The sequence below is a fragment of the Labeo rohita genome, chromosome 3 (genome assembly GCF_022985175.1).
Source record: "Labeo rohita strain BAU-BD-2019 chromosome 3, IGBB_LRoh.1.0, whole genome shotgun sequence".
NCBI classification, from domain to species: Eukaryota; Metazoa; Chordata; class Actinopteri; order Cypriniformes; family Cyprinidae; genus Labeo; species Labeo rohita.
In genome coordinates this window covers 40,892,720-40,918,702 of record NC_066871.1, presented here as the reverse complement: position 1 = coordinate 40,918,702, position 25,983 = coordinate 40,892,720, and the positions used below count along the sequence as shown (strand labels likewise).

General features: G+C 31.7%; 1 protein-coding gene across 2 annotated transcripts in view; it reads right to left on the bottom strand.

The window, feature by feature from the left end:
• The window catches only part of LOC127163447 (protein shisa-6), a 111,130-nt gene that overhangs the window by 17,455 nt on the left and 67,692 nt on the right, over positions 1 to 25,983 (bottom strand). The window lies entirely within an intron of this gene.

The following is a 25,983-nucleotide window of genomic DNA, read 5'->3' as shown; positions in this document are numbered from 1 at the left end:
TTATTATCAATGTTGAAAACAGTTGTGCCGCTTCATAAACCATGATACAGGTAAGATTTAATAATATTTTATTCAGCAAGTATGCATTAAATTGTTAAAAAGTGACAGTAAAGGCACTTAAAATGTTGAAAAAGATTTTTATTTCAAATGCTGATCTTTTAAACTTTATATTCATTAAAGAATCTTAAAAAAAGTTTCACAGTTTCTACTAAAATATTAAGCAGCAGAATAATTGATCATCAGTGATAACTAATAAGTGAGCAGTAAATAAGCATAGTAGAATGATTTCTGAAAATTCAGCTTTGCACCACAAGAATAAATTACATTTTTAAATATATTTATATAGCAAACAGCGATTTTAAATTGCAATGATATGTCATGATTTTACTATATTTCTGATCAAATAAATGCAGCCTTGGCAAGCAAAGGAGAGCTCTTTCTTAAACATTAATAAATCATAATTATTCCAAAGTGTTCGTGCTGCAGGATGAGTTACAAATTTTAATACTTCAACACTACAGTCCTCAAAAAGTTTTTCAAAAGAAGTCTCTTCTGCTCAGCAAGGCTTCATTTATTTCATTAAAAATAAAGCAAAAATGAGTAAAATTTGGAAATATTATTACAATTTAAAATAGCTGTTTTCTATGTGAATGTACTGTAAATGTAATTTATTTCTGTGATCAAATCTGATCATTACTCCAGACTTCAGTGTGACATGATACTTCAGAAATCATTCTAATTTGCTGATTTGTTGCTAAATAAACATTTCTGATTATTATCAATGCTGCTTCATGAACCGTGATACAGGCAAGATTTCATAATATTTTTATTCAGCAAGGATGCATTAAATTTTTAAAAAGTGACAGTAAAACACTTAGAATGTTGAAAAAGAATTTTATTTCAAATAAATGCTATTTCTAATTATTAAAGAATTTTGAAAAAAGTTGCAGAGTTTCTACAAAAATATTAAGCATCAAAATAATTGATCATCAGTGATAACTGATAATAACTGGGCAGTAAATCAGCATAATAGAATGATTTCTGAAGGATCATGTGACACTGAAGACTAGTAACGATGCTGAAAATTCAATTTTGATCACAGAAATAAATTACATTTTAAAATACACTGACATAGAAAACAGCTATTTTAAACTGCAATAATATTTCACAATTTTACAGTTTTTACTGCATTTCTGATCAAATAAATGCAGCCCTGGTGACCTTGTTCAAAAACATTAATAAATCGTAATTATTCCAAACAGTTCGTACTGCAAGCTGAGTTACAAATTTCAATACTTTGGTTTGTTTTCCTCAATTCATTAACCCCAAATACAAGCCAAAGCAATAGTCATTGACATAGCAATCACTCCTAATGATCAACCACAGCTGTGTTGTAATTGCAAATCAATTGATATTCATATTTACCGAGCGTCTTAGTGTTCAGAGGGTTGGAATCGCGCTTATGAATTTCCAAAGACACGTCTAAGGGTTTTATCTAAGTGTTTTGCATTCAGAAGACAAATGAAATCTGCGTTAAATGCGACCCCGGGACACTTCAGTGTCATTTACACAATTACATCTCATTAGCAAACGACACCGCTGATAACAACAGCATGAAAACCCAGTGTTTATATGTGATTAACATCAGCGCATTCGACCGGCATCAGTTTCCCTACGACGCAGACGCAAATCAACACTGACACGTTATCTGCTTACAACGATCGCACTGTGAAATAAGCTTGTAAACAACAACGTGTGCGTGATTTCACTCTAAAATAAAGCTTTGCTCCTCTCTCTGGACGTCCGACTGACACACAAAGAAAAAAACATGTTGTCTTTGGTGCTTTCAACCCATCACAGAGTAGTGTGGATTTGAGGGCCAAAGTGAAACAGACATGCACAGATGATTAGGTGCAACATCCACGGCAGAAAACACAGTCCAATTACACAAAGTATGCTAACCGCAGGACTGCTAGCTGCTGTCCCACTCAACCGGCCCACTTTGATCAAGGGACCAATTATCCCGTCTTCACTCCGCCGCGTAAATGAACTTGTTTGGTGCTTTCAGACAGGAAACAGCTTTCCTCTGCTTCACACGGACACACGCTTTGCAGCCTCGCTATACAACCGAAACTCGCTTTTCATCAGCAGTGACAGTGAGGAGAGAGTTTGAAAGAAGAAATATCTCTGCCGCGGGTACAAAAAAAGCTGAAAACAGTTTCCCGAATGCAGAGTTTGTTAACACCCTTGGAGTGTGTTTCGTATTTCGCTGAAGGTACATGCAGAGACGAGATCAATTAGCTTCAAATGGCGATTCAAAACAACTTCAGCTTCAGAAACAAAGTTGACAGAACAACAACACACGCTGTCAAACCACAGCAATTCCTTGTATTTTTTGGGCCTTTCAGGGTTTCTTTATAACACGCATCAAATGAAGAACAACAGGGACTGTCCACTTGATTTTTGGGAGTATTTCTCCCACTGATTTTCTCCATAGTGATTTCAGTAAAGAGTTGTAAAGGTTGAAACAAAACAACCAGCTTCATGATAAATCAGAACATCACTTTCTGAAGCAAACAGAATAGGAAAACTATAAAACTGTAAATTACAATCCAATGAAGAATTGTATGTATCAAATAAAAAAGGGACAGCTCAAAACAATTGACTTTTAGCCATTATAAAGTTCTGAAACAACATATTTTCATTGGAAAATATTGCCACATTTACTTTTTTAACACTTTCATACTGTAAGGATGCATTAAATTGATTAAAAATGACAGTAAAGGCATTTATAATTTTACTATTTGAAGTAAATGCTGTTCTTTTGAACTTTCTTTTCATCAAATAATCCAGAAAAATAAAATGTATCAGTTTCCACCAAAATATAAAGCAGCTTTGAATCACAGGAATAAATTACATTTTAAAATATATTCAAATAGAAAGCAGTTATTTAAAAAAAGTAATAATATTTCACAATTTTATTGTTTTTACTGTATTTATGACTAAATAAACATTAAAAACATAAAAAAAAAAAAAAAAAAAAAAAAAAAAAAAAAAAACATATTTATTTCAAACTTTTGCTCTGTATATCAATTCCTGAATTGGATTTAAACTAAAACTGAGGTAGAAAACAGGATGCAAAATTGCAACGTAAAGTAACTGGAATTTTAAACCAGGTTTGTCAAGCCTTTTAATGTTGCATAAAAAGATAGAGAGAGGTAGAGCACCTGTGCTGAATTTCTGTGAAATGCATTTTAAGCATTTTAGTGTAACATCCTGTGCATTTTGGTCAATTTAATTCAAATTCACACTTACAAGTCGAAACGGAGCGAATTTTTCAGCTCTGAATTTTGACCAACCCTGATGGTAGTTTTTCCACTGGGAATTTGCCAATTAAACCCAATAAATAAATGAATGGATATATACAGTCAAACCAAAAATTATTCAGACACCAGATATTAATTTTTACTTTTACCAGATCATATTTTTTACTAGTGGGTGCAGGACACTATAGTTCATTTATGTAAGTGAGGATAGCAAAATAAGGTAAACTGTGACATATTATACCCAAAAATTATTCATACAGTGGACTACCAGTGAAATTGATAAACATTTTGGAACAAAAATTATTCAGACACTTTGACCTGACCATGTTTCGCTTAAAGGAGAAGTCCACTGTCAGAACAACTATTTACAAAAATATTACTCACCCCCTTGTCATCCAAGATGTTTATGTCTTTCTGTTTTCAGTCGTGAAGAAATTATGGTTTTTGAGGAAAACATTTCAGGATTTTTCTCCATATTATGGATTTCATTGGTGCCCCGATTTTGAACTTCCAAAATGTAGTTTAAATGCAGCTTCAAAGGGCTCTAAATGATCCCAGCCGAGGAAGAAGGGTCTTATCTAGTGATTTTTGGAAAATAAAAATTTGTTTACTTTTTAAGCACAAAAACTTGTGTAGCACAGGCGCATCCATGACGCTACGTACTTTTGAATCACGTCGATAGGTGACGTGGAACGTAGGTGGAACTACAGACCCAGTGTTTACAAAGCAAATGCGCGAAGACTAAGAAAGTACAAGTAAGTCAAACGCTGTTTACAAACAAAAAGGTACACTGATGTTGGACAATTCTGAAGTTGTACGAGAAAATGAGATGGAGTTTATCGCCATACTCTACCTTTTTGAGCCGGAGTACACAGACGATGAACTTAGACGTGATTCGTAGTGTCGTGGACGCGCATCCCAGAGCCTGTGCTACATGAGCTTTTGTGCTTAAAAAGTATACAAATTTTTATTTAAAAAAAAAAAAATGACTGATCGTTTCGCTAGATAAGACCCGTCTTCCTCGGCTGGGACTGTTTAGAGCCCTCTGAAGCCACATTTAAACTACATTTTGGAAGTTCAAAATCAGGGCACCAATGAAGTCCATTATATGGTGAAAAATCCTAAAATGTTTTCCTCAAAAACCTCAAAAAAATTTCTTCACGACTGAAGACAGAAAGACATGAACATCTTGGATGACAAGGGGGTGAGTAAATTATTTGTAAACTGTTGTTCTGGAAGTGGACTTCTCCTTTAAGTTTTTTTTCCTTTAATTGCTAATGTAACCTTTTTAAACCACAGACTGAACTAAATTAATCATTGCTTGGTAATTGGTCAACAAAGTATTGATTGCTGTGTAAATATTGTCATACTAACAGTTGTCTGAATTTTTGGTTGATTGTAATCCATTACATACCTTTCTATCAAAGTTTTCTGACATTATCAAGATGAATTTGTTCTGACACAGTTTAACTCTGAGTTCTTGTCATATTTTATTACCATTTTCTAAACTATAGAGAATAAACTGTGATAATGTGAGAAATGCTAAACATTTTTGGTTTGACTGTAACTTAACAATCATATAACTTATTTTAGGGCTACCAATAAACATTCAGTTGTTGTTGTGTTTTTGGTTGCTGAATAAATGAATCATGACTCATGATTGAAAAAAATAAAAAAATAAAACATGACACATTCTAGAATGAAGTCATAGTGCTCAGCAAAACAGAGACAAAAACATTGCTGGACCTTTAGAGGAAATGTTCCCCTCCACCAGACATCAATTACAAAATGTTGCTCTTAGATGTGACATGCACTTCCCTTTAAGTGATGCATCTTTGAATTAACATTTTTTGATGAAGTTTCCCAGGCCTGGTGTCAAAACCAAATGTCAAAGAGCCCCTGAAGCGCTGTAAGTTATTTCTACATCCTCTTGTCTCCTAAAAAGAAAAAGTTTGCTGACGGAGGTCACGACCCTCACCCTCTAATTCACTTATGCGAGACATACGCCGCTAGTTCAAATTCACAGGGTGTGAATTCATTATGCGATCATGCTGAGAAACGAGAATTAGCATTTTAATTTCAAGACTTTTACAGTAGATTCACAACTGCAGGAGAGGGTTGCATTTTGATAAAGACTGCTTAAAGGAATAGTTCACCTAAAAATTAAAATTTGCAGTAAATGTACTCACCCTGAGGCCATCCAAGATGTAGATTAGTTTGTTTAGACGAGTTTGTTTGTTCATTAGAGAAATGTAGCATTACATCACTTGCTCACTAATGGATCCTCTGCAATGAATGGGTGCCGTCAGAAAGAGAGTCCAAACAGCTGATTAAAATAATCCACAAGTAATCCACACCACTCCAGTCCAACATCTTGTGAAGGAAAAAGCTGCATGTTTGTAAGAAACAAATCCATCATTAAACATTGCTTCTGGTCAAAATACGAGTCCATAATTCATAATAACACTTCCTCCAGTGAAAAAGTCCATCTCCTGTTGTCCTCTCACATCAAAATCCACCCACATATTTGTTTTGGACTGTTTTGGTTTGTGAACGGTGCTTCATCTGTGCATATTTCTCTCCTGATTCAGACAAGATTACTTTTTCACTGAAAAAAGCAATATTATGGATAAAGGACCCAATATTTTAGTAGAAAGCAATTGTTTGAAGTTAAAAACATCTTGATGGATTTGTTTCTTGCAAACACGCAGCTTTTCACTTCACAAGGCATTAACTGATGGACTGGAGTGGTGTGGATTACTTGTGAATTACTGTGATGTTTTTATCAGCTGTTTGGACTCTCATTCTGACAGCACCCATTCACTGCAGAGGATCCATTGGTGAGCAAGTGATGTAATGCTACATTTCCCCAAATCTGATGAACAAACAAACCCATCTATATCTTAAATGGCTTGAGGAGTCTTGCACAGGTATTGACTACTTTTATGATGCTTTTTTGTCTTTTTTTGTGGCTTGTTTGGTCATTTCAGCCCTCACATACTTTTCTCTTTATTTCATAAGGTCTTAACAAGGTCTGACAACTTCTGCATTTCATCAAGGCCTGAATGTCAGACTTGTCATTTAAATGATTCATAAAGTTCAATGCATGACAGACATGAAGGTGAAACCATTCCTTTAAAACACACAGTATATTAAATATGTATTGCATGAATTGTGTGAATAACTCACTGAATTCAGTCAAGTGCATAAATGAATCTGTACCTAGAAAAAAAAAAAGGCAGAGTTATTCAACAGACAGTGACAATATTCCCAAAGGCTGGAACAAACCACTTTCTGAAGTGTCCTGTGTGTGGCAGACACTTAAAAACCTGCTTGTGGATGTTAATCAAACGCTGAGAGATCTCAGAGCGGCCACTGCAGAAACCCACTCCCGCTGACCTGATTAACATGAGCAGCGCTTCTGGGGAATTTATTCATCTCGATAAAACACACAGCCGAAAGTATGACTGACGGTCTGACAGAACGCCTCACAGAAAAATCAGCTTTTCAAACAATTTCTGCAACAAACAAATCGTCTGTCATACTGTTACTTATACTGTGATAGAATGATGGCAAGTTGAGGTATTAGCTACCTAAAAAAGATGATTTATTTTGCTTTAATGATGATTATGCCTTACATATTTCGTCCTAATGGCCTAAGAAAGAAATGAGAAACATTTTGCATGAAGAACGAGAAAAGATTAGGACCACTACGTTTTTCACCATTTCATATAATGCAAATTACATAATCTAAATAAATAATATTACACAAATAAAGATAAATAGATGTAATGCATCCTTTCTGAATAAAGGAATCATATGCAAAATTAAATAAATGAATTATTTAATGCACCCTTGCTGTATAAAAGAATCATATGATAAATAAATAAATAAATTTACGTAAACAAACTAAATAAAACTAAAAGTAATAATGATATCGAAAAATACTTAAAAAAATATGAAAAATAAACATTAACTTAAAATAATATATTAAAAACTTTTCTCATTTTCACTAGTTTTAAGTTGAAATACTAAAATAACTAAACCTAAATACACTAAAACCCAATTAAAAATACTGTAAGTTTAAATAATTAATATGAAAACAGAAAATACAAAAAAATATCAAATTCAAAATATGAACAAAAACTATATTATATAAATGATACTAAAATAACACTTTATCATAAATAAATAAATAAATAAATAAACAAACAAACTGCATCCTTGGTGAATAAAAGTCATATGAAAATTAAATAGATATATTTAATGCATCATTGCTGTATAACAGAATCACATGATAGATAAATAAATAAATAAATAAATAAATAAATAAATAAATAAAATGCATCCTTGCTGAACAAAATAATTTATGTAAACAAACAAAATTAACAAAATAATAAAAGTTACAATAATATAAAATGTCACTATCGGAGTTATTAGCATTGCTAAAACAAACAAAAAAATAATATTATAAAATGCTAAACATATATTAAAAATAAACATTAACTTAATTAAAATAACATATAAAACACTTTTTTTCTAATTTTAACTAGTTTTAATTTGAAATACTAAAATAGCTAAACCTAAATACACAGAACGTAATAATAACTATAAAAACTGAATGCTTAAATTAAAAAAATAGCATGAACACAGAAAATACAAAACATATCAAATTCAAAATAAGAACAAAAAGTATAATATTATATCAATGATACCAAAATAACACTGTAAAACAAACAAACAAACAAACTGCATGCTTGCTGAATAAGAGTCACATAAAAATTAAATAGATAGACAGATAGATGATAGATAGATAAAAAACCTATAATAAAAATAAAAACTATAAACTATAAATACTGAAAGTTTGACATTAACATGTAAATGGAAAGTACAAGAAAAATCAATCAATAAACAAAAACTGTAATATCATATTAGTAATACTAAAATATCACTTGTCACTATGCAAAAAATAAAAAATAAAAAAAAATAAAAATCTTACATTTCAATATAGGTTTTGCTTTCTTAATGCAAAACTTTTTTTTTTTTTTAATATCTATTTAATTCTACAGTGAAACATGGACATGTTTTTCATCAGTTTCACCCATATGTTTGAGCATATGCGTCTGTCTTTATGCTAAGATGTTCTGGGTGTTTGCCAGGTTGTTTTGAGTGGGTATTAGTGTGTTGCTATGTGGTTTCTAGTTGGTCCCGAATGAAAAGCGTCCTGCACCCTTGAGTCTCAGTGATATTCTGGTCTCTAGATTTGGCTCGGCTCCCAAATCACCAGTTTGCTCTTTTTACCAGGGACAAAAATTAGTCAAATTGTTCATAAAATTAACAGCACACTTCTGTTAACAAGTCAGACTTGATAATCATCGCACAAACGCTGCAGGACAAGGGAAGAGCGTTTAACTTCACATTGACACGGAAGCAGCAGCTGTCTGCGGCTTTAAGAGCAGGAGTTAAAGCGCAGCGCTCACATCCAGGCCGCTTTCTAAATGTAAGTGCCCTACATTGAGTGGTCTGCAGGGGGAACGGGCCATTTCACAGCTCTCAGCTGGCAGCGGGGATCAAACTGCTCTGCGCGGCTCTGCAGGCCTTTCAGAAGAGCTCTAATTTCTGTCCGTAACAGATGGAGGAATCAACACTCTTTCAAGTCAACAGCAAATCAAAATTGACCCCGTTTACTTTCTTAATGCGCATTCCTGGTCACATCGTACACAATTCATTAGCACATGGCATTACAGAGGAAAACAGCCAAACTCAATTCCTGTTTCACTCAGAAAAATGTCAGATTACAGAAGAAATACGGCTTGCAATCACTTTTACTTGCTTCTAAAAAAACAAAACAAACAAAAAAGATAAACACTTTTTAATACCTATACATTTTTGAGAAAGAAAGAAAAACAAAAGAAAGAAAGGAAGAAAGAAAGAAAGAAAGAAAGAAAGAAAGAAAGAAAGAAAGAAAAATCACATAAAACCACTTAATAAAACTTTATTTATCAATATTCGTGAACAGAAATACAATATATGTGCTACCATTCAAAAAATTGGAGTCTGTAAAATGTTTTTATGTTTTGAAAGAAGTCTCTTTTGTTCAACAAGCCTTCATTTATTTGATCAAAAATACAGTAAAAACAGTCAAATTGTGAAGTATTATTACAATTTATAATGACTGTTTTCTGTGGAAGCCCATTTCTGCCACTGAATAAAAGCGTTTACAAAAGGTAATTGCGATGACTTTCTTGCAATTCTGACTTTTTTTTTTCTCACAATTGTGAGATATGAACTCGCAATTCTGAGACATAAACTGTCATTTTTTTTTCTCAGAGTTAGAAGTTTATTTATTTTGACTTTATAACATGCATTCTGAGAACATATCAGTATCAGAACTGCAAGAAAAAAGTCAGAATGGCAAGATACAAAATTACATTTGTGAGAAAAAAGAACTGCAAGACATAAACTTGCATTTGCTAGAAAAAAAAAGTCAGAATTGTGAAAAAAGTCAGAATTGTGAGATATAAACTCACATTTGTGAAAAAGAAAAGTCAGAATTGAGAAATATAAACTCGCATTTGAGGAAAAAAAGTCAAAATTGCAAGAAAAAAAGACAGAATTGTGAGATATAAACTTGCATTTGAGAGGAAAAAGTCAGAATTGTGAGATAAAAACTTTCATTTGTAAGAAAAAAGTCAGAATTAAGATATGAACTCGCATTTACGGGGAAAAAAGTCAGAATTGTGAGATACAAATTCGCATTTATGAGAAAAAAAGTCAGAATTGCGAGTTTATATCATGCAATTCTGAGAAAAAAGGGAGAATTGTGAGTTTATATCACGCAACTATGAGAAAAAAGTCTGAATCTGCGAGTTTATATCATGCAACTCGGAGAAAAAAGTGAGAATTGCAAGTTTATATCATGCAATTCTGAGAAAAAAGTGAGAATTGTGAGTTAATATCATGCATCTCTGAGAAAAAAAGTCAGAATAACCGGTTTATATCATGCAACTCTGAGAAAAGTTTATGTCATGCAATTCTGAGAAAAAAGTGAGAATTGTGAGTTTATACCATGAAATTCAAAGAAAAGTCTTAATTAAAAAAAAAAAAAAACTTCATTTCTCAGAATTGCAAGTTTATATCCCACAATTTTGACTTTATAACTCACACTTGCGAGTTTATGTCACAGTTCTGAGAAAAAAAAAATCAGAATTGTGAGATAAAATGTTGCAATAATATTTTCAAATTTTTATTCAGTGAGAGAAACAGGCTTCCATAGTTTGTATGTAAAATATATATAAATATGTAAATTATTCCTGTGATGCAAAGCTGAATTTTCAGCATCATTACTCCAGTCTTCTGTGCCACATGACCTTCAGAAATCATTCTAATATGCTGATTTGCTGCTCAAGAAACAATATTTTTCAGTATCTTTTGATGAATAGATTTGATTGATTTGAAATAGATCAATTTTGTAACATTATAAGTGGTCTTACTGCTACTTTTGATCAATTTAATGCATCCTTGGCGAATAAAAGCATTCATTTCTTGAACAAAAACCCTTACTGACCCCAAACTCTTCCTTTGAACGCTAGTGCGAATACAGAAATGCAGCACTAAACATGCACGTTAAGAACATCTATAGTACAGCATCATTCATATTCCACAGGCTGTGAGGCGAGACTAAGCTCTGTTTCAGCCGTGTTATCCGTCATTGGCAGGTCATGGCGTGATGGAGCTGGGATCCGGCTCTCATTGCCTTGCTTGTAGAGATAAGCACAGATTTAATTGATGTCTTCCTCAATGTGAAAGAAGTAACATCATTCAAAACTGTGTTTATCTCTATGCAGTGATTCGTCCTCGACCGCCGGGGTGCAGCGTGAGCCGACGAGACGCGACGTCCTGAAGGAGTTTGAAAAGAGCCTCGATGCAGGAGAAACAACACATGATGTACAAAACAAAGCAAAACAGTAATGCTTGATTTGCAGCCTTTTGTGAACATCACAAGGAGTTTCAAGGAATAGTTCAGCCATAAATGAAAATTTGCTTTGAATGTAGCCACCCTCAAGCCATCCAAGATGTAGATAAGTTTGTTTCTTTATCAGATTTGGAGAAATGTAGCATTACATCACTTGTTCACCAATGGAGCCACTGCAGTGAATGGGTGCCATCAGAATGAGAGTCCAAATTTGTTTCCTAAAAACATGCATCTTTTGGCTTCACAAGACAATAATTGATGTACTGGAGTGGTGAGGATTACTTGTGGATTATTTTAATGCTTTTATCAGCTGTTTGGACTCTCATTCTGACGGCACCCATTCACTGCAGAGGATCCTTTGGCTACGGCTATGACTGTTTACACTAAAAAATGATACAAATTAAAACAAAGATGCTTAGAGTGTTTTACAAGAAAATCTTATTATAGTTTTTCTACTTCAGTGTGTTACTTGCCATTTCTTTGTAATTATTTGCAAATATTTGCAAAATTTACTAGCAATTTCTGAGTGAAAACTGTTCCCATGCCAATGTTTCTTTCAGTGCACATCAGATCTCACTCTCTCATTCAAGCCGAGCATCTCTCTTGAAACGCTCAGCATGCAGAGCCGTAAACTCAATCTCGTTCCCTCAACCCTGCCGCTTATGGGCAAAAAAAAAAAAAAAACGGTCAAAAGATTGCAAACCGAGTGAATGAAACTCTCCGGCAGCAGGGAATGATAAACTACTTTAATTCTGTGTGGCTTAATCAAAACTTTCCACACTGACACAACAAGCTTCCCGTTCGGTTAGCGGCGCATAACGGCACAAGGATACAAACAAAAGTGGATTATTTTCCTAAATTCTCATTGGCCCCCAATTTTGTTTGATTAATTGCTTTGCATGTTTCCTCCCAATTAGGTCGGTGTTTGTGGCATGAGGCGGCAGAGGACAGGCATGAAATATAAACCGGTCTAATGAGGTAGAAATGTCAGGCTTTGTGAAGACGCCGCAAACTGGAAAATTGCACCACAGATCTGTAAATGACTTGGCAATTATGGATTGCCTTTGACTGCGTACTGACATTTCAGTGACTAGACTTGAATGCATAATTTGCATGCTTACATGCGCCTGTTGTTTATTCTGTGATAATCACACAAAACCTGTCAAGAACGTCAGGCTCTCAGGAATACTCCACTCTGATTGTGCGTAATAATATTTGTGAATAACAATGCTAAAATGCAGCACCGTTCAAAAGTTTTGAGGTTGGTACGATATTTTTAAAATGTTTAAATGCAAGGCTGCATAAATTTATTTATTTATCATTTTACAATTTTCACAATTTAAATAAATGAGTATACTGTAAAATATTATTTTTTTCCTGTGATCAAAGCTGAATTTTCAGCATCATTACTTAATTCCTCAGATGCTAGCAACATGTTAAAACATGCTAGCAATGTGACAAATCATGTAGCATGTTAGCAACATGCCAAGAAATGCTAGCAAGGTGTTACATCATGTTAAAGTGCTAAATAATGCATAAATAAAACATGCCAACAGTGTGCCAAATCATGTTATAAACATTACCAATGTGCTAAATCATCCTAGGAACATGTTACGTCATGTTAACATGCTAAAAGATGCTAATGACATTAAATCTTGATGCTAAAACATTCTAGCAATATACAAAAACATGCTAACAGTGTGCCAAATCATGTTAGAAACCTATTAGCAATGTGCTAAATCATCCTAGGAACATGTTACATCATGTTAAAGTGCTAAATAATACATAAATAAAACATGCCAACAGTGTGCCAAATCATGTTATAAACATTACCAATGTGCTAAATCATCCTAGGAACATGTTACATCATGTTAAAGTGCTAAATAATGCATAAATAAAACATGCCAACAGTGTGCCAAATCATGTTATAAACATTACCAATGTGCTAAATCATCCTAGGAACATGTTACATCATGTTAATGTGCTAAATGATGCTATCAACATTAAATCTTGATGCTAAAACATGCTAGCAATATGCAAAAACATGTTAACAGTGTGCCAAATCATGTTAGAAACCTAATAGCAATGTGCTAAATCATCCTAGGAACGTTACATCAAGTTAACATGCCAAAAGATGCTAACGACATTAAATCTTGATGTTAAAACAGGCTAGCAACATGCTAAATAATGTTAGCAGCAAAGTGATACATACTAACAGTGCCAGATCACGTTAGAAACATATTAGTAATGTGCTAAATCATCCTATGAACGTTACACCATGTTACCATGTTAAAAGATGCTAATGACATTAAATCTTGATGTTAAAACACATTATCAGCAAACTAAAACATGCTAACAGTGTGCCAAATCATGTTAGAAACATATTAGCAATGTGTTAATTCATCTTAGCAACATACTACATCATGTTAACATGGTAATGCTAATGTTAAATCTTAATGCCAAAACATGCTAGCATCATACTAAAACATGCTAACAGAGTGCCAAAGTATGTTAGAAACATACTAGCAATGTGCTAAATCATCCTAGCAACATGTTACATCATGCTAACATGTTAAATGCTGCTAATGTTACATCTTGATTCTAAAACGTGCTAAATCATGCTAGCATTATACAAAACATGCTAACAGTGTCAAATCATGTTAGAGAAGTACTAACAATATGCTAAATCATCCAAGTAACATGCTACACCATGTAAACATGCTAAGTAATACTAACGGGAGCTAATATGTTAACAAAATGCTAAAACATGCTAACAGTCTGCTAAATCTTGTTAATAACATGCTAAAACATGTTAGTAATGTGCTAACTCATGTCAGTAAAATGTTAGCAAAATGTTAAAGATCTTTACAAAGTGCTAAATCACACTAATAACATGCTAGAAACATACTACCCAAAATAGTAAATCATGCTAGCTACGTGATAAATTATGCTAGAAACATGCTAAAATGTGTTAACAATGTTAAACCATAATAGTATCAAGTTAAATGATGCTAGCAAAATGTTAAATATCACTAGAAACTTGGTAGAAATGTGATATATCATGTTAACAACATGTTAGAAGCATACTACCAACAAGGTAAATCATGCTAGCTGGATGTTAAATCGTGCTAGCAACATGCTAAAAGATGCTAGCAATGTGTTAAATCATCCTAGCATCATGCCACATGATGCTAACATGCTAAATAATGCTAACGGCATGTTAAGTCATGTTAACAAAATGTTAAAACATGCTAGCAATGTGCTAAATCATGTAAATCATGTAGCGTGCTAAAACATGTAGTGTGCTAAAACATGTTAACAATGTCCTACACTGTAAAAAAAAAAAAAACAATTTGCTGAGTCAGCTTAAAATAATTTGTTACCCTGCTGCCTTAAAATTTTAAGTTCAATCAACTAAAATAAGTTTAGTCAACTTAAAATGTTAAGTTGTACTAAGTAACAACTTAGGTATTTGTGTTTGCTAAACTTAACAGATGGGTAAGTAACCCAGCTGCCTTAAAATTTTAAGTTGATTCAACTCAAATACATAAGTTGTCAATTAGTATAATTTAACATTTCAAGTTGAATAATTTTTTTTTGAGTTGACTGAACTTAAAATGTTAAGGCAGCCAGGTTACAAATTATTTTAAGTTGACTCAACAAATTGTTTTTTACAGTGTAGCTCATGCCAGTAACGTGTTAGCAAAAAACGCTAAAAGATCTTAAAGTGCTAAATCACGCTAACAACGTGCTATTAACACTCTACCAACATTGTAAATCATGATAAATCAGCTACATGATATACGTTAGAAACATGCTAAAATGTGATGTCAATGTTTACTTACCAGCAACAGGCTAAAAGATGTTAGCAAAATGTTAAATCATGCTAGAAACTTGCACAACAATGTGCTACATCATGAATGTGTTAATTCAAACAAGAAACATCCCTGATGGCACACGTACATCTTGGAGACATCTATTTGATGTCTGCTTTTACATCTGCAAGACGTAGTTTGCTCATCTACGATGCGTCTATTGGACGTTTCCTATCAGATGTCTTTAAGATGTTTATAACTTAGAATGTATGTAAAACTGACATCTTACAGACGTCTGCCAGACGTTTATACACAGCAGATGCTTTCCAGATCAAGAGATCTTTAACAGACATCTTGCAGACGTAGGTGTGCTATCTGTGATGTTAGCAAAAGATGCTAAAATATGCTACATATGTTAAGTAAGTGCTAATTCATGCTAGAAACATGCTACCACCTTGGTAAATCATGCTAGCTACATGCTTGCAATGTGCTAAATCATGCTAGCATCATTTTATTGACTTATAATATAGTTGAACTTTCCAGAGATATTTTCATACAATTTGTCATGTTTTTCAAGCCATCATTATGTTTGTCATCAAAGTTTGTATAATCAGATTAATTATATCAGATTAAGTATAAAAACTGTACTGACCTGAAACAGTGAAGTACATAACTGACCGATTTTCTTCAGGCTGTGCTTGTCAATAATTACGTTTAAGCTAAGTTTTGGAGTGAGAAAGATATTTCATAGACTCACATCTATCCCCCAATGTTTACCCAGTTACAAAACATATGAAATAACAAATGCATTTTTTAGGATTAATATCTGTGCCTCTTCAAATGCCAGTTTTCAAGTCCTTCAGCTACAAGAAAACTAAAAATCTCTCACAGCGTGATTGACAAAAAAGCTCACGTCACGTACGTCGGTCACTCGAGCCATACAAATCTAGATCAATCATAGTATGTTTGACAGCATCACTCAGACATCATTTGTCGTCTAGAGATGAACACACACAAGCATAGCTCCTGTCGCTATCAAATATTGATCAAACAATCAATGAAGCCTCCAGAAAAAACACTGGCAAGCAGACCAACAGCGTTAACATCAATAAACCGCAATCTACACCAGTTAGTCCAGAGTTCAAAGAGTCACGCCGCTACCAAGGAGGGACGGGTGGAGAAAGTCTGACGGCCTGAACGACACGGGCCTCTGGAAACAGGGAGTGAACTAATTGAGCTCAGAGAGCGACTGTTCTAGTACACCTCCTAGGATTTAACCTAGTTTGTAAACTTAACACCTTCCACCCTGGAGCTTTATGACAAAAGAGCAAGATGTGTCGTTGCTGTCAAGACACCTAATAATTAGTCATCAAAAGTCCTTCTGATGAGAACCGAGGCTTGAGTTTGCGGCGTTTCTGCAGGCAGGGATCTGTACGTGTGAGAAAGACAAAGGAAAGTGTTTTCTGATTCAGTCCACCTCCGATCCATTTGTTCTCGTTTCATGCCAAAGCAATTCCATTTCCTGACAGGACACTGTCAAAGACTGCAAACTCTCCCTCATTATTTACTGTAATTAAGAGTTTCCTCAAAAGTGTGGACTGAAATCGCAAGCTAAAATCAATACAAGATGCTGACAGTTCATTATTTGGGATAAATGTTATATGTTTTGGTTTAATTTGGATGCATACAGATGTTTCATACATTTAGACCTGATGAAAGCCTGTGTGCCATGGCAAAAAACTTATTCTCTAGCTCTATTTTTTTATATTCTACATAAAAGTTTCTATTTGTCGAATAAGTACTTTTAGTGTTTTTTTTTTCTTCACGCACCTCACCTTGTTGAACCACAATGACACTATACTACACAAAGAGCATTTATGTGTGTGTATAATACAATTATGAACATAAATCAATTTAAACTATGAAGTTGAATGAATAAATAAATAAATAAATAAATATTTGTTAAAAAATAAATAAATTAATAATAATAAAAATACAATAATAAATTAAAATTACAAATAACAATAAATATAAAAAATAAACTAAAATAAATATAATTATAATAAAATAAATCTAAAAATAAATAAATATAATTACGTGAAATTGTTTGAAGATGCATGAATGAATGAATAAATAAATAAATACCTGTAAAAAATAAATTAAATAATAAATTAATAATGAATTAAAATATAATGATTAATTAATTAAAATTATAAATAAAAATAAAAATAAATATAAAAAATAAAATAAATATAATTATAATAATATAAATATAGAATAAATAAATACAATTAAAATATAACTACGTAAAATTCTTTGAAGATGCATGAGAATACCTCCACAATACAGAGTTTGATAAGAAGAATAGCTTAATATAAATAAATAAATAAATAAGTACGTAAGTAGAACTAAGTAAAAAAGTATATAAACAAACATCTATAATAATAATAATAATATTAATAAAAATAATAACAACAATAATAAAATTATGAACATAAAATAATTACATTTGTAAATCCATTTAAATAAATCAAATATAATGAAAAAGAACGAATTGCAAAAAATAATAACTATACAATACATACATTTAAAAAATAAGAAAAACTAAAAAAACATACACAATAATAAATAAATAAATAAATAAATAAATAAACAAACAAACAAACAAACAAACAAACAAACATGAATAATACAAAATCTATAAAAATAAAAATAATAAATGTAAAATAATTACAATTTTGTGAAGTTGCACCAGCATAACTCTACAATATAATAAATAATAATAATAATAATAATAATAATAATAATAATGAAATACACATTTGTAATGTTGCACCAGAATAACTCTACAATACATACATTTGGAACAGAAAAAAAAAAAAAAAAATGTTAAAATAAATAATATATAATACTAAATGAAATAATAAATTAACCAATTAATCAATCAATAAAGATCAATACTAAATCTAATTTAAAAAGCTAAAATAATAATTAAAAAAAAAACTGTGAAGTTGTACCAAAATAACTACATTACATGGATTTAAAATGTAAATATTTAATATTTACAAACAAATTTAATAATTAAAGTTTTAATATTTATGAAATAATAACAAATAAATAAGCAAACAACAAGCAAACAAGCAAACAAATAATAAAAATACAAATACAAAAAAATGTACATACATGCATATATATATATATATATATATATAGTAGTCTAGTCAGTCAGGTAGTCTGCAGAGCTAATAGTAGCAACGCTAAATGTTCATGGACAGGAGTCATATCCGACCTTGAATTGAATGAAGCATTAAGTTTGCAAGCATCTGGCGTAATCTATCTCCTGTAATAAATGACAATCGATTCCTTGGGACATTCTTTTAAAAGCTCTTCCCAACAGCTTGCCAAACAGCCCAACATAAAAGCTTTTTAAAAGCCCCTCACATTCACGCACGACCTTCCTGTTACGTGCCTTTCCAAAAAGGGCTCTTTTTTTAAATAAGCCAGGTTATCGGCCACCCGCGTACGGCGTCTGCTACGTGGCGATTGATTCGGTGAGGCCTAATCGAGTGTCTCCATGCCGCCTCATCGACACGGAGGAATGGAGCCAATTAACTCAGGCTTGGGGAACGCGGTGAAATCCGCACTCGTGACTGGCAGAAGCGTCCGACGAGCGTCTCCCGGCATTTATTATGAGCCGTTTGATTTATGCGCCACTATCAGGCTCCCCGGAGCGTTCGCGTTCGTCCCAGACAGACGCGCGGTGATGGAGTGGAGCCGCTGAACGAGGAGCTATACGGCGCTATTGATTACCTGCCTGTATTAGCGCAGCCGCCCATAGAGATGAGAGACTCTTAGTGCTTCTCAAACAAACACAAGCACTCCCGTACAGGTAATAACAGGCATTAATTAAAGGCTGCTGGCAGCAGAGCAAGACTTTTGTCTGAGAAACGCCACTGAAGCACCTTTATTAGCATATTGAGGGAAATAATTGGCATCTGGCGCTGTGGAGTGGCTCACTGCGGCGAGGGTCACGACGGCCCTACGTGTTTAAGAAGCACCGTGACGGATTTATTTATAACAGGAACACTTGATTTGTAATAATACGCTGAAAAACGTGGAACTTAGAACCTCAGAACTTAGAAATTGACAGTAAATTTGAAAAATAATTGCCAAAAAAAAAAAAAAATAATAATAAAATAAAATAAAAAATAAAAAAATGAAGTAACACTGAATTTTGAAGCCTAATAAAAAAAAGTAAGTAAATAAAATAAATAAATAAACACTGTGTTGTTTGTTTTTATTTTTCTGGATTTAGCATTTAATACAAATTTAAATAAATAAAAAATAAATAAATGTATTATTTACAAAAAAAAAAAGAAAATTGAATTACAAATTTATTTATTTACTTATTTATTTACATCTGAAAATATTTAAATTAAAGTGTTAATGTTTTATGCCTTTATCTGATTACCACAAATACATTTTTATTATTACATTTTAATATTACATTTGTATTAAATCCTAAATCCAGAAAAACAAAAACAGACAACACAGTTTTTCTGAATGAATGAATGAATAAATAAATAAATAAATAAACACTGTTGTTTATTTGTAAAAAAATAAATTAAAAAAAAATTTATTGAGTAGACATGCTCTTTGATTGTTAAAATTTAATTAAACCAGTAAAGAGGAATCCAGAAAAAGTAAAACAAGAAGTACAGAATTAAAATAAAAAAAAAAAAATTGGAAATTTTGGATTTCATAGTGCTTGAAATTTTAATTTTTCTTACATTTTTGTTAATACATTATTTTTTAATTAGGTAAGTTTCATGGTTTCAGTTAATTAGACATGCTTTGACTACTAAAATTTAATTTACTCATTAAACGAAATTCAGGAAAAAACTGACAACATTTAATTAAAAATTATAAATTGATTATTAAAATTTTATTTAACCTTTAAAATAAAATCCAGGAACAATTAAAAAAAAAAAAGGAATATATATATATATATATATATATATATAGATAGGGGAAATAAATAAATAAAACTAAATTAAATAAAAAAAGAACAACAGATTTCATAGGGCACTTATTTACAGCATCTACAGTTGCAGCCGGTGTTTGTCAAAATAAAAACAAACTGTGAAGCTCCTTAAGCGAACAATGACAGCTGCTGGGTGGTCTGTGGTGAAACAGATGTGTGAAACGCGTTAGTTTGTGTGCAGACAAGCAGCGTTTCTTCGCCTAAAACCGTAATCAGCCGCTAAACGCTTAATTAGTCACCAGCGGCAGCTCACATAAACAAACAAACATGAGCGTTTGATTCAACATGACTACAGTCTTTACTCTCTGGACTGATTCATGATTGCATGTGATTCTGACACACCAATAATTATGCCTAATCACCAATAATGATAAAACGAGTCATTTTAGCTACGGCTGATGACTGGTCAAGCCGGCGTTCCAGCTGTGCAAATACATGATATGAAAACAGCTGCGATGTGAAACACTTGTTGATCAGTTATTGTTTGTGTATCACTGCTAGAAACGAACGCAATGCTTCATTTGAATAAAACGCAGCTGTATGTGAGTAACCGCAAAACATTTAGATTCACAAAAAGTTTCGTTTTAAACTTTGTTCCATTCCATTTTAGACATTATAGGAATGTTACTTGAATGTTCTCGGAATGTTCTGAAATAAATAGTAACATTTAAAAACTGTTACACAATCCAACTATTTCAGAATTTAGTATAAATAACTTTTTTAGAACATTATTCAAAATTTTGAATGAACATTCTATTAACATTACTGGAATGTTCTGAGAAGGTTCCCTGTCAGCTGGAACTTATCTAATTGATATTAAAGGGCTCATATCATAAACCTTTCATTTCCTTCCCTGAGGTCTAATTATCAGCCAAAGGGTTTTACAGTATGTTTTCATCCTTTAATGATCGCTTTTACCTCAACAGATGAAGTAAAGTTTGGTTTCTCCTGACAGGAGTCTTTAAAAGTGAGGAAGAGACTGAAGCGTGTCTGTGAGACATTCATTCAGAAAGCGAGTCCGTCTCCATTTACCGAACGGCCACTCCAGAGCCGCTGATACGGAGACACGACAGACTCAAAGAGCCAGAAAATGAGAAAATGGAGGAGGGCGATGATGCGTGATACAGATACACCCAGCTGACTGCAGTGTATGCAGAGAGGAGAACCACACTCCTGTTCCAAATGAAATAAAACCCTCGCTAAAGTGAGGTGGATTTATGACGTCCACCAAACTCAACGAAACCACTCAGTCTATCTTTCTGTCTGTCAAAGTCTAAGCAACTCTCAGAATCAGAACATTACATAACAGGATACGTAACAACTGTCTACAGCTTGATAAGAGGAAGAGCAACATCCCTAGTAGCAATCTCTCAGAACATTCTAAACATTCCGAATCCAGAATCCATTTAGAAACCAATCAGAAGTTATAATAAACAAAAAGTTGATGTGTGCTTGTGTGGATAATGTAGATTTTGTTATAGTTATCATTCTTGGTGTGAGCAAGCCTTTACACTCATTTTTTTTTCTTTAACCACAAAATGTATTAAACAAAACAAAACAAAACAAAACAAAACAAAACAAAAAAAGTTTTTTTTCAGTAATTATTTGCATAAAAAAGGCAAGTTTTTCAATAGACATTTTAATGACCAAAAAAAAAGAAATATATATTTACAACAGTATACAATATATTTGCAACAAATATATAATATGTATTTTTATTTAGCAACTTATTTAATTGTCAATTATATATATATATATATATATATATAATTTTTAGTAACATTTTTCTTCAGCAATATATTTAATTGTCAAATATAAGTGTCATAAAAAATATATTTTAATTAAATATTTTAATGAAAAATTACAACAAAAATATATTTACATTAGATAATTTGTTTTAACAATCTTTTTGTAAGCAATATATTTAATTACCAAAAATAAATCTTTTAAAATAAAATTAATTCTTTAATAAAAAAGATTATATAATATAAATTATATAAAAATATATGTAATAAAAAGTTTAATATATATATATATATATATATATATATATATATATATATATATATATATATATATATATATATATATTTACAACAATTTGTTTTAGTAGCATTTTTCTTTAGCAATACATTTACATTTTTTATTAAACTTTTTAAATTAAAAAAATTAAAACAATATATTTATAATCATTTATGTTTCAGTAACATTTTTCTTTAGCAATATATTTATTGTCAAATATAAGTGTCATAAAATAATTTATATTTGTCAATAAATATTTTAATGACAAAAATATTACAACAATATATTTGCATCAGATAATTTATGTTTTAGTAATATTTTTCTTTAGCAATATATTTCATTACCAAAATTAATTCTCATTTATATTTTTAATTAATTCTTTAAATGTGTACAACAACAACAAAAAATGTTTTAGTAATATTGTATTTACCAATATATTTAATTATCAAATGTAATTTTTAAAAAATTAACTTATATTTTTCATGATTTCATGAAAAAAATAATTAAAGCAATATATTTACAACAAACAATTCTTTTTTTGTATTAACATTTTTATATTTTATTTGTCAAATATAAGTTTTAGAAAAGTCAATATATATTTATATTAAACTTTTTAATAATAATAATAATAATAATAATAATAATAAAACAATATAATATAATATTTTTAAGTAAAGTTTTTCTTGGCAATATATTCTATAGCAATATATTTAATTGTCAAATATAAGTTTTAGAAATATAAGTTATTAAACTTTGTAGTAAAAAATGAAAACAATAATAATTTATTATAATAAATTACAAAACAATAAAAATAAAAAAGTACATACATACTTTTGCTGTAAAATCATTTTCAACCCACTCTAACTGGTACTTCCAGGTTTATCACTTTCACTTTGCAGATCATCATACAAACTCTTTTAATTTCCAAACAGGGCAAAGAAAATCCCATCTGTACGACACAAGCAAAGACGGAGCCAGAGCCCAGATCTGCCCCATCTGACATCTGAGATGAATGGATAAACGCCTGGCTCTCTGTGTGATTTCATCTGTGTTGCTGCGCTTCATCTGAGCACGTCCCCAGGAGTCAAACACCTTTACCGGACACAGCTTGAAGCGCCGGCTGCACACGACACGCAGTAATGCGCCGATCGCCGTGCCGAGCTCGATCCGACGGGCCACAGATATCAGGACGCACACGGCAGGAAAAGTCAGATCTCAGAAGAGCGGCGCTCTGAAACGCTCGTCCCTGATAAAGCCTGGTATTTCAGTCTGGCCTCAGGAGGGACGCCGTATGCTGCATGGCAATATATTTTATCTGCGCTTCTCAGAAACAAACATCTCTGACACAAGACTAAGCTCCTGCGACCTCAACCACACGTTATAAACGTGGAAAGACAGCAAAGGACTGATTTATGCTTTATTGAAAGATATTACTGAAGCAGAAGAATCACTAACGAGATCTCTTTAATATCTCAATTGCTTCTACTGGACACCAATGAGATTAAATGGAGAGAGAACGGAGATGTTTGCTTAAATCTTAAAACACACACACAACAGCAACAGAAATCTCACATCACCCCTCCAGAGTTTCAGAAGAGATCTCACATTATTTATATATATATTTGTCAATATGCTAAAGTCGGTAATCAAACGCGTCAGTTATTTTTCAACAAAATTCAAACTGAGATCTGAACCATGCTCTCCATATTATTAAAAAAAAAATAATGAATCTATTTTTATTTCTCCAACTATTCATTTATTCATTCTATTTTTATTTCACTTATTTTATTCATTCATGTAGCTATTTTTATTTCTCCAACTATTAACTATATTTATTTATTTATTTATTTTAAAATGACAAACACACACACAAATAAATAAACGTTTATAGTCCATTATTAGAAATAAATGCTTTTTACAAGTTGTTTAAAACAAAATTTTAAATATTGACAAGAATTAGACAAATGTTTCTTACAATATTACAATAAATATTGTACAAAATTTAATTAATTACTTGTTTATTTGCATAAACAAACAAACAAACAAACAAACAAACAAATTAATAAACAAATAAATACATGTTTATAGTCCAATATTAGAATTTTATTTATGTTATTTTTTACAAATAGTTTAAAACAAAATGTATATAAATAAATAGTGACGAACATCAAAAAATGTTTCTTACAATATTATAATAAACATTATATAATATTTCATTAATTTATTTGTTTATTTGTCTATTTATTTCAAATAAATCAATAGACCTTGTAGTCCAATATTAAAATTACATGCTTTTTACAAGCAGTTTAAAACTAAATTTAAAATAGTGACGAACAGTAGACAAATGTTTCTTACAATATTAATAAACATTATACAATATTTACTTAATTAATTAACTTATTTTTATTTATTTATTTATTTTAAAATAATAAATTTATTAATTGAAAAAAAGTTTAGTCAAACATTATACAATATTTAATTAAATGATTTGTTTATTTATCTTTAAAACAAATATTAGTAATAATAATTATTAAAATTAGTAAAACAAAAATTATTAAATATTTACAGTTATATTATAAAATAAAGACTTATGATATTTAAAAAAACTATTTTAACAAGGGTACATAAAATTAATCAAAAGTGACAGTAATATTAGTTTATGGTAATTTATAATGTTAAAGAAATTAATAAATGTTTTAATTTTAAACTTATCAAAGAATTCTAAAAAAAAAAAATATTAAGCTTTAAATACTGTTCTCAACATTCAAAATAAAAATAACTGGTCATCAATAATACATTCGGCATATTAAAATGATTTCTGAAGGATCATGTGACACTGAAGACTGGAATAGAAATGAATGACAATTTACTAAATATTAACACAGAAAACAGTTATTTTGAAACGCAACAATATTTCACAGTATTACAGATTTTACTGTATTTTTGATCAATGCAGTCTCTGTGAGCAGAAGAGACTTCTTTCAAAAACATTAAAAAGCCTTAATTATTCTAAACTTTTGAACTGTATTACAGTATACCTGTACATACTGTATCTTGAATAAAGAAAACCATCAATAGACAAACATGCCATTAAAACATAATGTAACCAAGAACTTCCCTCAACTCTCCTGAACTATAAAAGTGCGACCTCAGAGCAGTAAAAGCTGATATATACGGCACACGTGTCTCTATACGGGTCACAATAATCTGCAATGCAGCGTCTCTGATCTAAAATCCTGAAACGCTGATAGTGGGACGACTTCACGCACTTCTGAAGGGTAAATATACCTGCGTAATTGCACAGGTTAGCGCGCGCAGGTGGCTTCAGATGCCGCGCGTTCCAGTTAAATGCAGCCGACTAATGATTCGCTTTCAAACGAGAGCAGAATAAACTCACACACCTGCCGCAAAAGCAACACTAATGACGCTTCTCACTTGAACTTGCCGACTCTTCAATTCAGGAGAAGTGTTGCGCTTTTACGTTCGCTGGACGGGCGGAAAACATCGCGTCCAATCAAATTCCTTTGGTGAAAGGCTGTCATTAGCGAGAATACGATACGGTGTGATTATAATCACGTTGGCACACATCCTAATGAAGGCAGAAGTGCGATGGCACGACCTTCTGGACGGCTTTTCTCCTTCACTTAAATGCTTCAGGCTGTTCGACTGCAGCCCTGCTAATACCAGAAACACAAGCGACATGATAATAACCTCATTACATGAGACCTTGAGCTTTTGCGAGGAGAAGACGAGATGTAAATCAAGCATTTATCGCCTGTAATCTTTTTTAAAGGATGAAGA